Here is a 16674-nt window from a genome sequence, read left to right as displayed (position 1 = left end):
AAAAGGCAAGTCACAAATAGCAGGGGTTTTGCTAAAACATGACCAGAAGCTTGCCAGGCAATGTGTGCACATTGAGAGATTGATAGGTTTAACAAAAACATACAAAATTTTACAAACTCTTTTTATGTGCCTTTAGCATCAGAAATATTTTTTATTTGTTTTATGTTATATAAGTTTAGGGAATGTATTGTTGATAATAAAAAGTACAAAATCAATGTATGTTTTATTTATATGATCTTATATTATAACAATGCTTTAATCCAGTTTCATCACATTAATGCTTTATAATTAATGTATTACAGATATAGCTTAATAATAAGTTTTTGTTTCTTATAACTAAACTTGGTTTAGTTATAAGAAACAAAAACTTGTTTACAGTTAGATTCCTGTGCTATTCCACTTTTGTGAAGCTTTAAATTTACTTCATATTGCAGCTGCTTCATAGTTTTTTGCAATATCCTTTAATAAAGGTATTTTCCCCCATATTTGAATCCAAATCCTCTTGCTAAAACAAGGTAGGTATCGGGACTCACACAATGCCTTAGCTTCACTTATTTCTTGTCATCACTAAAAATAGTAATAAAATATTATAGGTATTTGATTGAATTGTAATGAAAATATTTGTAGGTACTTATGTACGTGGGTTATGTATACTTACCAGCAAAATTACTGTCGTATGTAAGTTTGGGTTACATGAGGTAACAATGAACTAGCATTTATGTCCCGATATGTCCTAACATGAGGAACTTCCATCACATCGTCAATGGACTGATTCTCTGCACTTCCAAAATTGGAATTCCGGTCGTAAAGTTCCAATCTACAAGGTGAAAAAGTTAAGAATAAATAACAACAATAGAAGTTATAATTCAAGCTCCAAATTGAATATTTACTTAATATTGTTACGTAACTTAAAAATATTTGTAAAAAGGTACACATTTTTTCCATTTTTTGGCTATGAGTGCCTAATTTTATTGGAAAAAAATGCAAATCAAATATTTTTGAGGTTATACCTTTCGACTAATTCTGCCCGTCTTCCGTTAAGCGATGCGCCTCTTTTCATTAGTTCAGCTTTTAGCTCACTTACACGCCAAGACGAACACATAATGATTTCAATATAATTAATACAGAAATTATGCAAAACTACTAAATAAAATTGTTGTTGTTGTTTGACAAAATCATTGACAGGTAAAAGCTAAGGTGGCGGCATCTACGAAAAGTTTCGACCGGCCTTCCCCATTCTTAAAGTTTCATAAATCATCGTCGGCCATTGTTAAGTTTGCCATGGAGAAAAGTCACCAAAACAAACGTCCACGGAGGAAAGTCATTACGAAATATTACGGCCGTGACGTCATCCGTTTTTTTCTCATCCCTGATCGGCTAAGCGATCTTTTGATTAAATTCAGGGGATCAACTGGGAATTTTAAACTGATTGATGGGCCGACGTCGCGTTACGAGGAAAAAGGCAATTTTTATTAGCTACAAATGATTTAGCGTGAAACAATGTATAATTCATCCCCCAGCCCCCACGGCCGGGGACGATTAACCATTAAATTAAATTTGTGTATACATTACTTTGAGGTGCATAGAGTTCCTGTAGAGTCTATGGGTATGAATCGATACTGATATTTAAAAGAAACTTGTGCATGGTTGGTTGTTAACTCTTTGCAGTTGAACCATCGAACCAATTAGGAATGAGATAGCCGATAGGCAAGGGGGTCGCCAAGGGGGGCAGGGAGGGGCAGCTGCCCCCCCCCTAGAGATTCTAAAAAAGTTGCCAAATGTAATGCAAACAACGACCACTATAATATTAAAATCTGGTAATAGATGTAAGGCTCGTAGTACAAGTGAAAAGCTTTATGTGCTGTCGACTTTACTTACAATTCATACATACTTTTCTCATTCATAGAGAATGAGAAAAGTATGAATTGTAGTAGGTAAAGTCAACTTGCCCCCCCCCTCAGAGTCGAAGTATGGTCACTTTTTAAAGATGTATATTACTTGTAGTTGTTGTTACAGCAATAGATGTTCTTAGGCGATAGACTTACTGATATCCGCGCTTATTGAATTGAAAATAGCATCTTGTATACGATTCTCAATTTTTAAGTTTAAAGATTACATTAAATAACTAGTTCTTTTTTCAAATGCCATATACGAGTATGTACATACATATTACACAATCTACCACAACACAAAGATTTACTTATAGGATTTATTAGAACTCTAAACTAAATATCATAAAAGTTAAAATAGATCCGTTATTTATTATTAACGACAAGTCTCGTAGTTAGCTGTCATGGAAAACTGTTTAAAGTTAGCTAAAGCTCGTGTTCCGAACTACGAGCGGAATTTGTCGACTTAAACCAATTTCACTTTAACTTCCCAACAACTTATAATAGCTTAACTTTGTAAATTAATCTATTTTTGGAGGAGCACCTCAAATATTCAATCCCTGAATTATTAAAATCGCAATGAAGATCTACTTGTACACGATTAAGACAGCGATAATTTGCAACGTTGCGAAGATTTTAGAAATGTTAAATGAATAATAATTCTATTATTTTAGCTAAAATCTCGTTAGGTTGGGTTGTTTAGAATAATAATTGGTCTTGGCTATTGGCTCGACGTACCTGGAGGAAAACGTAGGTTATGTTGCATCTATGGTTCTCTGCGTCTTCTACGAGACCTCTACGAGTCTACGCCAATGCCTCTACATGAGCTACGATACAAAACGTCTTTTCAATTCCTTTGTTGTTAATATAAACTGTTGACTCGGAGGTCGTGGGTTCAATTCCCGCGTTGGAAACATGTTATTTCCAAGTTTGGTTAGGACAATACAGGCTGATCACTTGATTGTCTGACAAGTAAGATGATCCATGCGTCGGATGGGCATGTAAAAAGTCGGTCCTGCGCCTGATCTCTCGCCAGTCGTGTCGGTCTTCCGTCCCACTGGGTTATGATAGTAAAGGAATAGAGAGTGCTCTTGTGTACCGCGCACACACTTGGGCACTATAAAATTTCTCCTGCGTAGCTGGCCTGGTTTCAATGAAACCAGCCACCGTCACCGAAACCGGTGTGGGAGCTATTATTAAACGATAACTTTAAATTTGATCATATTACTGTATTCGCAGCCTTATTGTTATACATAGTGATTTGCTTATAATTCAATAATTTTATTGTATAACGAAGCATACACGAGCGAAACCGCGCGACATTTCTACTAGGATATAAAAAGAAACGTTACTTTCCTACAGTTAATTTTCTTTTTAATTTCTCCGTCTTAATGTAATATTGCTTCCCTAAAAAACTTAATTGCCATTTTAAAAGCAACGTAGCGTTATGTTGTAATTATTGTAGCGACAATAAAAATACGCAAACGAGTATATTATAACAATTAGACACTCTCCTTGATCGTTAAAAAGGAAATTTAAATGGAATTTTTATGTCCAGCAATTAAGGATAACGTCGGGGTACTAGACATTTTTGTAATTACAAAAATAAGATTGTTGAAATGTAGCGTAAAAAAGAATTAGACGGAGGCGGAAAATACTTCGGACGCTACGGGCTGACAGATGGGATAAGTAACACTAAAATTATTCAATTAAATGATGCCGCCTTAGCTTTAATGAGAGAAATTTTAATAAATGAAATTGGCGCAAAAGAATAATAACACCGTTTCTACGCACATCTTAACGTATATCATGACGTAGCGAAAGGTTTATCACCATGTTTTATATTTAAGAAGTAATTAACTTATGAGCTATACTTAGATGATTTATTCTATAAAAAATCGTGCTAAAGTGATGTCAAGTGCTGTGAATCACGTGTGATATGGGGTCGTATGTAGATGCGTGTAAGACGCGTCGCCCGGGGGAGCGCGGATTTATCGCCCCCGCCCGCCCTCCGCCGCCCTCCGCCGCTGACGAGCCGCGCCCGCGCTGATTTACACCGCGCAATCTCGCAAAACTTACTTCACATTTAAATTTCCCAACTGTCTAAGATTCTAGAATCGTCTATATAATCTCATCCGATCGCCAATAAATTTTATAAGCTGACTCGCTTTTGTCGCCTCGACTGGGATTAATAGTCCTGCGGGATACTTATTCTTTATGTTCGAGTATCGGAGTTCGGCATACGGTTATGCTATTAGCGTATGCGACCTACCGTCTCGATAAAGTATCGATTTTGTATAGCTTTTTTTACAAGTAAAAACGTATCAAGTTCTATCGAACCAAAAATCATTCTTTACCAAATCACTTCATTACATTGATTGCTCTGATTAACAAAGTAAACCGTCAATAAGTTTAGCATGTCGGTAGCCATCTCCTCTGGGAGCGGAGCGAGCGTAGCCGGCGCTCGTTATGAATATGTAATCTGAATTTGGGATTCTCCGAGTGCGGGCGATATTTGTCGCCGCAACTGACTCCCGTAAACATTTGCTTTGTGCCTCGAAACTTCGAGCTACGCACACGGGAGGGGAACACACTTTCATAAATCTCGCGTACAATCTTGGCGTGAGGTCCGGGCGACCCCTCTCATAATTCACTTTAAAACTTTTTAATTAGCTTTATATTTGTGTTTGCAGATTGAGACCTCGCCTCTCGGTTTATCATTAGGAGGTTGAGAAGTTATAAATTAATAATTTTCCCCGAAGGCTCGACGACTCACTTAAGAAGCTCAGCGTTTAAATGAATTTAATATTCACAAACGACACTTACACAATGCTGCGTACTATTTCTTTTATATAAAATTGTTACTTTGGTATTTCTTTAGAGTATTAATCGAGAAACAAAATTACTTATCTAATGTTTTTAGTCTAAACATTTTAGATTAATCTGTGTTAGATTCCAACTAGCTTTTGGCGACGCTAATTCTGATAGAGAATATCTATAATATAAAAATGAGTCGCTGAATGTGTTGCTAAGCGCAAAACTCGAGAACGGTTGGACCGATTTCGCTAATACTTTTTTTTAAATATTCCTTGAAGTACGAGGATGGTTCTTACGGAGAGAAATATTCTAAAAAAAAAATTCCTGAAAAAGTCTAAAAACAACACTTTTCTATACTCTCATACAAAAGATTTGTGATAATACTTAAAAGTCAAATATATTAAAATGGATTTTCAATTATGTTAGTAACGCTAAAACTCGAAAACGGCTGAACGGGTTGGGCTAATTTTAGTCTTAAAATATTCGTAGAAGTCCAGGGAAGGTTTTAAAGTGACACGAAGTTCACCGGGACAGCTAGTATCCTATAAGATTTAATAAGAAAGCTTTTATTTATTCAAACGTCGTTTCTTTTCAAGCAAAACTAGTGATAGTTTTTGGAATTACAATTGAAAATCGCCGTGTACAATACATATTTGATGTTTAGTTGAATATTCGAGAGTTCGCTAGCCCGCCAGCTCACCAGCCCGCCTGCCCGGGCGGCGCATGACTTGAATTTGATCGAGACAAACCAAATTTCATCCGCGGACAAACAGGCGGACAGGTAGCTTGTTACTGTAAATTTGATTTAAGACGCTTAACACAAATATTGTCGACAGTTTTGTTTGTTCGGCCGCATCTAATTAAATACGGTTTATATACACACGGAATGACAATATGGTCTAGATAAACTGTATTATAATTCTGCCACAAGCTTTTACACATGTGAGAAAGTCACGAAGTTCATTTATATAATATATTCCTATGTGCGTCATATAAAGATAATTAAAATTTTAATACATATCGAAAAACTATTTTCCTCTTTGACACAAAATTGTGGTCATTATTCTCTGCAGAATAAACGACATAAACACACCGTTTTAAGTTTAAACCTACCAGTTGAAAACTTTGAACGGATTTTAACCTATGACCCCTTTAATTTCATAGCTGGGGTGTACTCTGTAGTCTGTATAGATATCAGTCGGTCGTTTCACGCACGGCCGGTTGTTTGTTCGCGTCTCACTTGTAAGCGAGATGTAACTTTGTGCGGCTGACAGATGTGTCGCGCTGTTATTTCAAATTATGTTTAGATAACAAATCAAACATCATCAGCAGGGGTGCTTTATTATATTAAAACCACTAAACCAGATTGCTAGTTTTAAATTGTACAGGATACATTTTATATTTTCTCGAATCTTTTGTTATACGTGTCAAGAACTCAATTGGCAATCTTCACTTTTCTACTTCTTGCTAGACAAAGTTATAGATAAGTTGATAACCGTTGTCAAAATAATCCGCCTTGTCTTTCTAAAATACGATATAATAATATGATATTCAGTCCATCATTAACGTTAACCGGCGTAACTAAGAAAGGGAAAAGGGAAATAAGTCTGCTCACAAAAAAGCAGTCAGGTATAGAGTAAAGTTTCATAAGTTTTAACTCAATTGTTACAATTATAAGGACCTTTACTTCTAATTATACTGACGATTTGCACCACGCTGTCCTTGTCTTCCTCTCATTCACTCACCCGAAAACGCCAGTGTGATAAGACCTTAAATTTCCAATCACTATTAGTCACTTTGATGATCATTTCTGAACATATTGCTGGATTAAGAAGTGAGTAATAAGTATTGGTGAATTAATCGAAGTTCGGCTTAGGGAAGGCCTTAATCTCCGACTGTATCGGGCGAGGTTATCTGTTTAATGTCTGGTAAATAACGGGCTCAGGGGATAAGGAGCGTCCTTTCATACTGGCCCTCCGGCTCCGGGATTACCGAAGATTGCAACTCACATATCATCACGTATGCAAAGCTCATTAGTGGAAGAAGAAATTTTTCAGTAAAGAAGGAGGCCACAATACTTACTTGCCCTCATAGTAGAGCCTACTTCTAACCGAATGCCATACACCCTGGTAAAGATCGAGGTTATCTCAAATGGCATATTAAGTATTGATTTTTTATTTATATTTTGATACGGAATTTCATTAAATAAAGTGTTTAAATGTTTAAGAATATATAATGTTCCTAGTTTTGCCAAATTCATTCGCGCAAAAATGCCGCAAAACAGTAGGTATGTACTTTCAGTGTTAAAAAAATGGCCTGTAATTTTCGGGTCTTATTTTTAAGTGAAATTAATATAAACAATGATGAATAGTAGTTAGTTACATTTATATTTCGTGCAAATAAGATTTTAAGAAAAACCTCCAAAGCTTTTTCCGTTATTCGACAACAGATGGCGGTAGTTGTGCTATTTCTATAAAATATTGTTACAAAATATTGAATAAAATGTCGTAAATGAACAATGTAAGAGCTATGCGGGTGAACGTGTTCCATCAGATAACGCGTTGTAGTACTTTATATTGTAGGCACGGTGCTCTACTGCGGGAATATTTTATTGTGATATTATGTGACCCCATTATAATTCACCGAGGCCAATATGATGATCATACTATACGGTTCACTTGCTCTAATCGTTGACTATAATATTAAAATGCTTCTGCATTATATTACACACGAAGAACGTGATATTTATAATACTAATCAATAAACTTGAAAAGTATTTAATGAAGCAAAACTGTGCAGACTGTATAACAATTGTTACAAATGAACCACTAGTGGTTAATTTTTCAGGTCTAAGTTTATTTTAATTCCAAATAATTCAATTGATCGAATTCGTGTTTAACGAATGTAAAATATGTAATAGAAACAAAGTCTACATCTCGAATTGAAAATCGGTCTTAACAAGGCAATTTGTACAATGTACACTTAAGCCGACTCGTAACGTTCCAAATCTGTAATTTGTATTGATATCGTCCACTTATATCGTAATCTAGTCGGGAAAATTGGGAGCTGATGAAATTAGGCACCGGCCGGGACGGGATGGCCCATCGAGTTCAATCGCTTAATCGGCGAACAATTGTGGGCCTGTAATGGGCCACGGAGCCCGGCGACTTAAGACTCCATGCAAATTCAATTCTGTGCCCGAGCGGGTCCCGTTCCCACGTAAGGCCGGTGTGTTATTGGTGGATTTATATTTATCGCCGCAGCGGCACTTCGACTAACTTCGACTGTCGAAGTTGCGCCATTAGCGAAGACACCGCACGGGATTGTTTCGTACGGGTACAGTTGTAAGTCTTATTGCCTTCGGTAACGACGAAGGGCGAAACTGCTTAATCTCGGATTAGGGCTCAACGTCCTTTGAATTATAATAATTACCCAAATTGGTCAAAAGTTGGTGCACAGAGAAAACAGAGACGAGAGCTTTTCGGTTGGGATTGAAAATTAATCTTGATTAAGGTACAAAATGTAAGAGAAAAATTAAAAACTTAAGTTCATAGAGAAATGCAATAAATAAAATTCTTATAGACCTTTTCGTTGACAGGCGCATATCATTATGACCTTTAAGTTGTCCCTTAACGGGACAAGTCGAAAGGCATTAAGTAACATGATAAATAATCAATTTTAATTTACGATTATTTAAAACAGTCGCGTAAAATATTTTATAGCTTTATACATTTTATATGAACATAGAGTCTGCTATCAGAATATTATGCATATTATTATTCATCGCACATGCATGCTTTCACTTGTATATTCCGTGCGTGCGTGTATGTACTGTCGCCATATTTATTATGATGTTATCTTTTAAGAGCACATAAATACTAAACAGTAATAAAATCTATAACGGTCGATGTCTCGGTGCCTCTATTTTCCTTAACATTTTAATCTGGACTAAAATGAGGTGAGTGTAGCTTAGTGACTACCGCGAAGCTTCTATTTCGAAGGTTTTCATAAAATTGAGATTACCAAAATTTGATAAAATTTATAAAAGTTTGTACAACTTGAATATATTTCGTATTATAACTTCTACAGCGATATCAAAAAGAATTAAGGAAAAAGATATACATAGTAGAAAATAATATAACTCAATTTGTCTTATGAAAGCAGTATCTGACAATAGCATATTATATAGTTTAAAGAGCATAAAAATATACAAAAGATCGTAAAACTCGATAGACATCAAGTAGATCTTTATTAAATGTAATAAAATAGACGATCTCAACATACTGTTAGAATAATCATTGACTTATTCAAGAGACAAAGCAGACGAACATAAAAAGTACATAAAATTTGAACAAGCACAAAAATGTCATCTACTTTTTTTGTCGAGGCCTTCAATGGCTCGACGTGGGTAGGAACCGAATTATTAAAATAATTATAAAAGAGGCACTCGTCTATCGACGTAAGTACTAGTAAGCCTTTGTGCAAACACGGGGACTCCTATTAAAATTCAAACAAAAAACATCCTGTTTTCGACGATGACATTGTCAACACAGAATTCAATTTGGAATAAAATGACGACAAAAAGTTCGCAGACGAATGCTTCGAGTGCTCGGCTGTTATGACATAATACGCGCAATACCTTCGCGCACAAAAAGACGTCGCATCACAAAACACACGTCACGGACTAATCCACCCGTAAAATGTCCCGGACCCATAAAAAGTAGCCGACGAGAGTGTCGTCGGATGAACGTAAAATGAAATTTAATAAACATCGCACAATGGGTCGGTCGCAGATATTTTAGGAAGATAGTGAACGGGAGATAAGCTGGCAAAAGGTTTGCAGCGCCGCGCATGTTTGATGTCGCCTCTCGTCGCCGGAGCGTGAACGGTTAAGAGCGAAATTGCTCGAGCGCTAGTGGCATCTGTTAAATGTACACTCCATACATAGTAGTTTTAATTTTGTAGATGGAACGCTATCGCAGCATCTCTATGAGCTATACGCCGACTGTTTTTTCTAATTTTGCTAAAAGTTGATTAATTTCGCAGTTAGAGCGCGAGTTGTGACAATCGAATCTCGGGCGTAAATATTTAAGCGATTTAGAGTTATTCGAGTTCCCTTTTATACAATTAACATATTACTCGAGCAGCCGGCGCGCAATCATTTCTAAAGTGTATTAGATAATATCAAACGTTTCTATTTAACTTCTCTCCGGCACGAATTCCCCGGGCGCAATATTGAAATGCTTATAATTAAATTACATAAAGACGAAGAAAATTAATTTCACAGCTCGGAGTGCCGCCCCGCTCCCCGCTCCCCGCTTCCCGCGCCCGCCCCCGCCCTCGCCGAGCGGAAGCCTCGGATGTGGCGCCATCGTCGCCTCGCCGATCCAATCTTTTAGATGTTTTTGAAACTACCGAGAGCTTGAATGATTGCATTATAATCTGAGCCGTATTAAATTTTACAGATTTACTCACAAACTATTTCACTACCGAATTTAATTTAATTAATCCTAAAATTGGAATTTCGCCTAGCACGAGAATGGATTGAGGGATGAATCTTACGATACTAAATTAATTTATTTTAATGGAGTGGCTAATATGATATCATAAAAATGGTTGTCATTATTCTGCATTGAATTTCTAATCAGATAGGAATATCTTTAATATAATTATTGTTAAGGCACTACTACTACTAAATATTTAAAAAAAAATAAATCCCAATAAGTGTTATTTTAGAATTATGACCAAAATTTATTATTAGTTTTATGAGAAGAGATATAAATAACTTTTAAGAAATATTTGTGGAAACACAACCTCATGTGTAGCGTCTCCGAGGCGGGTGCTCGAAACAAATTGATGTACCTAAATAATTATTAATGCCTCACGAAATTTAATTGGAAAAGTTGAATTTGTATCTCGCTCACGGCGACGCGACGGTGGGAGGTGATTGGAGTCGCGACTGTTTACGAGATAATTAATCTCAAAGTATTTACGGCTTTAATCGAGCCTCCAGTACGGATGGGGAGTGTGTAATAACGCCAACCCAATACATCTTTTCATATGCGGCCCACCCCCATTCGTGTTATGTAGTTTTGACGAAACTGATAGCTATATGAAAGTTACTTGCAATTATTAGCTGATAGAAACTTACAGTTATTGGTAAAGGAGTAAAAAATATATTAACACATTGTATTCCAAAAATGGTATACGATGTATAACTTAGATAAGTACTAAAAAGTACTTATCTAAGTTATATTTTATTATTTGGAACGGTGTTTATGTCGAGAAACAACGTATTGACTACATTAATAATATGTATATTACAGAATCATAATAAACTGAAGTTGATAAAAATTGAAATTTTTATCATGGTCATTTTCTTTAGTCGCTACAACAGTGTCCGCTGCACTGTCCGCTACAACTGCTTTTCATACTTTCAATCCTAAGTTTGAATTTTTCACTTGCCTTACTTCACTCTATTCGACAATAGATGGCGCTGCGAGTACGAATTGGACACAAATAAAAGTAGTTCCACATGTCACCGTCCGATACTAGCGCAATAGTTTGTATACAGACGATACTTGTGTATTGTGAAGTCCATAAAAGTTTACGTACTAAGTAACAAAATAATATTATTATCATTATGTGAATTCAAATAATTTTCTTTTGAAATGAAAATATTTTAATTTGATTTTCATATTGATTAATCGTCGGAAAGGAAAGCTAATCATTAATATGAAATGCGAGAACGCTAACAATGAAACACGAAGAATAAATGTCAATTTCACAAACGTCGAGGGTTCGGTTTTAAATCGAATTGAGTTTAATAATAGTAACCCGACGACGAGTTGAACGCTCGCTCAATAGTTCGATATGTTATTGATAGCTGCTAATGTTATGGCACAACACAAATATGTAGCGTTATAAATAGCGAACTACAATGTATATGAGCAATAATGTCATGAAACAAATCACAAAACATTATGCTCTTTTGAATAGTTGTAGACGAGAAAATATACAAGAAAAGCTCACATTTATAAAGAAGTGATAAGTGAGAAGATCGGGGACTTATATTTAAAGAAAGAGGGAAAATAAATTTTAAAATTATTTAGGTAACACATACACAGGTCAAAGATAGAGATGAGCCTAACCTACCTAATCGAAATACCCTATTGAGATTTAGTGTGAAGCACTGGAAAACGCATTAAATACTCTTTAAATCCTTAAGCCAGGAAATTAGCTAGTAATTTGAAAATACTGTGTACCACAAATAAAACCTTCCCCATTTCGCTTTAAACAAAATCGGACGGACGGAGTCCGATCAAGATCCGTGTTAATTCGTTCATTTAAAGCAAAAATGAGCTAATCTTAATTGCCTAGAGATCGGGAAGCGTCCATTAGTTAAATGTTTAAAAAGTACTGGCGTTTTAAAATCGTGTTATTTGATTGTTCGCGTATTACCGGATTTACTTAACGACTCTGACTTTTAATTTTATAATATTGTTGCTACTATTTACTATGAAATGTAATTTCTTATAATATTATCTTAGCACAAGTACACTCTCTTCATGTTTTATATAACTTATGATTTGACCTTATTTATACTTTGTAAATATCATATAACTGACGTGTTTTGGCCACTGAAACAGTTAAATCTGGATGTGTTTTCAGGAATAAGTTAGGGAGAACAGTATTATAAAAACAAACTCCTTATTCATCCTCAACATGACTTCAATTAAAAATACTGGACATTGTTGAGAACAGGAACCTTTCTGTTACGGAACTCCCGTTATATAAACTTCGCTACGTTATAACAATAAAGTTATGTTAAATACCCCTTCAAGGAGGAGAATAATTATCAGGGCCGGGGTGGCTCGTACGGGCGAGTATGAGAAACGACTGACCCGGGGGTTCCCCCACTGACCACTGCCCCCCCGTTGCCTAGCAACTGCTCGCCACCTAATCATCATAAACACATCTTATGTTATTCATAATGCGTTGCTATTCGGCCCGGTTACATGGACGGAAATAACTTAAGAATCAGGATGGAAAAGTTTTGTAAATAGTGCTTTGTATAGTTTTGTGACGTGATAATCCTATTAGTTTTTTGCGTGTTATTTGCGAAAGTATGGGTTGAATCTCAATAACCCACCCTGGGTTGCACCAGAGGCGTGGTTATAGTTAAAGTCATGGTTATAGTTAAGGCTAATTTAACTTTAACCTTAACTTTTGACCACAGAATTTGACAGAAGACGTTGCTGGTCCGACAAGGCTTCAAATCAACGTGGGCGGGGGCGCTGCTGGTAAAGGAAAACTGTCAAAAATGGCGTTTTTGTATGATGACAGCGTTAGTTCCTTTTTTCGTCTTTTGACATTTTGCAATGTAGTTAAAGTTACAGTTACTTATAGTTAAAGTAAGTTGGTGCAACCCACCCTAAGTGTTGGGTATTATAAGCTAGTTTACTCATAAAAATAATCTTACTTAATTGATTAAAGATTATTAAAAAGTGTCACTTAAAATCCCGAATTAAATCCCTTAAACCGTCTCGTATTTGCGAACAATATTTTAAACGTAAGCTAATCCTTTCACTTATCGTCTAACCCTCCTCTCGGCAAGTAAAAGCCGGTTGAATTTTTAATAAATTTCAAAGAGATGTCAATCGAGTGTTTTATTTTGCATAGGGCCTGGCAAAGGGTCCGCGAGTACATTTCCCTGTACGTCATTTGTTTGCTCCTCACACCCCGGCGCGCCGCCCGCACTTGCAATTGCACTGCACTTATTTTTGGCAGCATATCAAATGATACTTTAAAAGTGTATTTGTTGGCGCAATATGATTTATTATTTATCCAGTAATGTATTCAAAGGGTGAGATCGGTGAACAATTGTTCTTTCTAAAATTCATTTAGAGTCCGTATACGAAATTTTGCCGAAATTTTGAAGAAAACGACAGAAATAATCTATATAGATAAAATTCTATCCAATTCGAGAAAAAAGAAAAAAAAAACACAAATTGTGCCAAAAAACACGATTCAAAGCAACCTAAATCTCACATTATATTTCTCGCCGCAAGGCTAATGTGAGATTTAGGTTGTTTTGAATCGTGTTTTTTGGCACAATTTGCTTTTCTTTCTTTTTTCTTTTTTCTCGAATTGGATAAAATTGTATCTATAGATTATTTCTGTCGTTTTTTTTATGAATTACAGCTCCAAGTTGCCGAAATTAACAGCAATTCTTTGCCCATTTGCTCTAAAATTTTGCCGAGTTACATATTTTTTTACTCAACTATTTCATATTAAAGTGGTAAAAAGTAATTCCAACATTGTATAGACGACTTTCTCAACAGTACATTGTATTTTTTTCATACCGTTAAGACGTCAATACAATTCATAAACAGGTGATATTCTAAACCTTTTACAGCAAAAATCTCAAAACTGTCGAGGGTTTGAGTTGGATTATTTAAAATACTTAAAAAAAAACAAAAATCTAGCTCCAACATTAGATTATAATTGAAATGATCTTACATGTTGTGAATTAAAACTTATAGAAATACTGTATTTTAACTGTTAAATCACGTCTGTTAATCAGCGAAATCGGCAAAATTTCGTATACGGCCTCTTAATTTTATAACGTTTTCCCTCTCATCTTACATACAAGCTTGTCAATAATTATTGTTAATTTTATTTTCTAACCTTAAGGTAAACTATTATCTGAAGTATGAAGTAGTAGAGTTATCTAACATCTAAACATAGATAATTGTCGTTTAAGTTGCATATACCTTAAGATTACACATTAAGATAATAATAATCTTGAGGTTTAAATAGTCCTTAGATGCAAAACTGTAGAGATAATATCTGAAACCAGTCATCAATTAGATAAAGCATTGAGGAGGACGATACATCATAAGACACATCTCATGAGGTATCCTGTCCTCATGGGGTGTACACACATGCCATCGTCGCCATCCGATAAAATTATAGTGCCATAGATGCTCTAATTAATAATGATAATAATAATAACTCCCACACCGGTTTCGGTGACTGTGATAGGTTTCATTGAAATGTCAGTTACGTTACGCAGGAGTAATTTTATAGTGCCCAAGTGTGTGCGCAGTACATAAGAGCACTCTCTATTTCTTTTACTCTCATAACTCAGTGGGACGGAAGACCGACACGACTTTTTTAAATGGAATAAGGGGGGAAACGAGCAAACGGGTCGCCTGATGGAAAGCAACTACCGTCGCCCATGGACACTCGCAACATCAGAAGAGCTGCAGGTGCGTTGCCGGCCTTCTAAGAGGGAATACGCTCTTTTCTTGAAGGTTTGCAGGTCGTATAGGTCCAGAAATACTGCCGGTGACAGTTTATTCCAGAGTTTTACAGTGCGCAGCAGAAACTTGAAAGTTACGAGAGAAACGCACGGTGGAAGACTGCCACTCATTAAGGTGATGAGGATGGTATATTTTTCGCGTGGGACGATGGCGAAAAGTTGCAGGTGGTATGATTCCGAACAATTCCTCAGAGCACTCCCCGTGATACAACCGATAGAGGATGCAGAGTGAAGCTACATCTCGGCGTAATTCCAAGGGGTCCAAGCTGTTTGAAACAGTATGGCAGTCAACAATTCGAGCGGCCCTTCGTTGGATACGATCCAGAGGGAGCAGTTGGTATTTTGGCGCCCCTTCCTAGAAATGAGAACAATATTCCATATGTGGTAGAACCTGCGCCTTGTAGAGTTGTAGGCGCTGGTACGGACTGAAGAATTGTCTCGCCCTGTTCAGAAGACTGGCGAGAGATCAGGCGTAGGACCGACTTTTTACATGCCCATCCGACGCATGGATCATCTTACTTGTCAGATAATCTGGTGAACAGCCTGCATTGTCCTTACCAAATATTATATGATATATATGAAAATAAAATGATTCCTACGCGGGAATCGTACCCACGACCTCCGAGTCAAAAGCCGCGCTCTAAACCACTGGACGACGGAGGCGTTAATTATAATATTATTATCATTATTAATTACTGCATCAATGTAATTATTTTTATTCATTTGTGGAAAAGTATGGAATCACTCGCTTCTCGGCCTTTTGGCTAAGGTCAAAATATAGTAAAGGTGACAGCACACATATCAACTCGGAAAGGGATCGTCACCGTATCGCCTTTCGCCTCGCCGTCAACCAGGCGTAAACCTAAAGTATGTAGGTAACCAAAGCGTATCAGTAACGCCTGCACGTCAACTCGGCTACGGCTAGGCGACGCCTCGCTTACGGCTCGGGGAAGGGGAAAGAAACGTAAGCTTGAGTACGGAGAGACGTAAGCACGGGGACGACGAGCCGTAAGCGGGGGGATGACGAGCCGTAAGCGGGTGGATGACGAGACGTAAGCGGGGGGACTGCTAGTTAACCACGCGTCGCATCCCGGTTCGGAGCCTGCTCCGAGGCGAGGCGATTACGTTACGGTTCCGCTTAGTGTACGTTGCAGTAGGGAGTTTCATACAAACAATATTGAACGACTCGAGGCGATACGGTGCCGATCCCTTTTCCGAGTTGATATGTGTGCTGTGACCTTAAGAGGCCGGGTGCCATCGAAATTCTCATACGTATACGTAATACCAAAATCATTTTCTCATACGAAAATATTTTAAATATTTTCGTATGAGTAAATGATTTTGGTTTTACGTATGTATGAGAATTTCGATGGCACCCGGCCTCTTAAGTATAGATTAAGTATATTATATTTTATTATAGTTCTTTATGATTGCTACACTGCAGTACGCACAACATACACTTAATATTACGATGTATTTTTTTGTTTGCAGTACACACAACATACCCTGTATATTAAAATTAATAACTAAGTTTCCTCATATTTTTCGGGTGTTTACCAATTTGTCATTGGGATTTTTAGAACACGTCACAAAAATCCCACCACCATAAACATTTTAAAAACGTTTTAAAATTCATTAGCT

The 16674-nt window shown here is 36.6% G+C and overlaps 1 long non-coding RNA gene across 1 annotated transcript; it reads right to left on the bottom strand.

The window, feature by feature from the left end:
- Positions 1-336: 336 nt before the first annotated feature.
- Positions 337-1083, bottom strand: LOC121729427. The gene is made up of 3 exons (XR_006035968.1): positions 1011-1083; positions 659-817; positions 337-567 (listed from the first exon to the last, which is right to left on the bottom strand). It is a non-coding gene; the product is annotated as an uncharacterized LOC121729427 (long non-coding RNA).
- Positions 1084-16674: the final 15591 nt, after the last annotated feature.

This window comes from Aricia agestis, chromosome 1 (assembly GCF_905147365.1).
Source record: "Aricia agestis chromosome 1, ilAriAges1.1, whole genome shotgun sequence".
NCBI classification, from domain to species: domain Eukaryota; kingdom Metazoa; phylum Arthropoda; class Insecta; order Lepidoptera; family Lycaenidae; genus Aricia; species Aricia agestis.
Note: the sequence above shows the minus strand (reverse complement) of the source record. Positions and strands in the feature narration are given on the sequence as shown.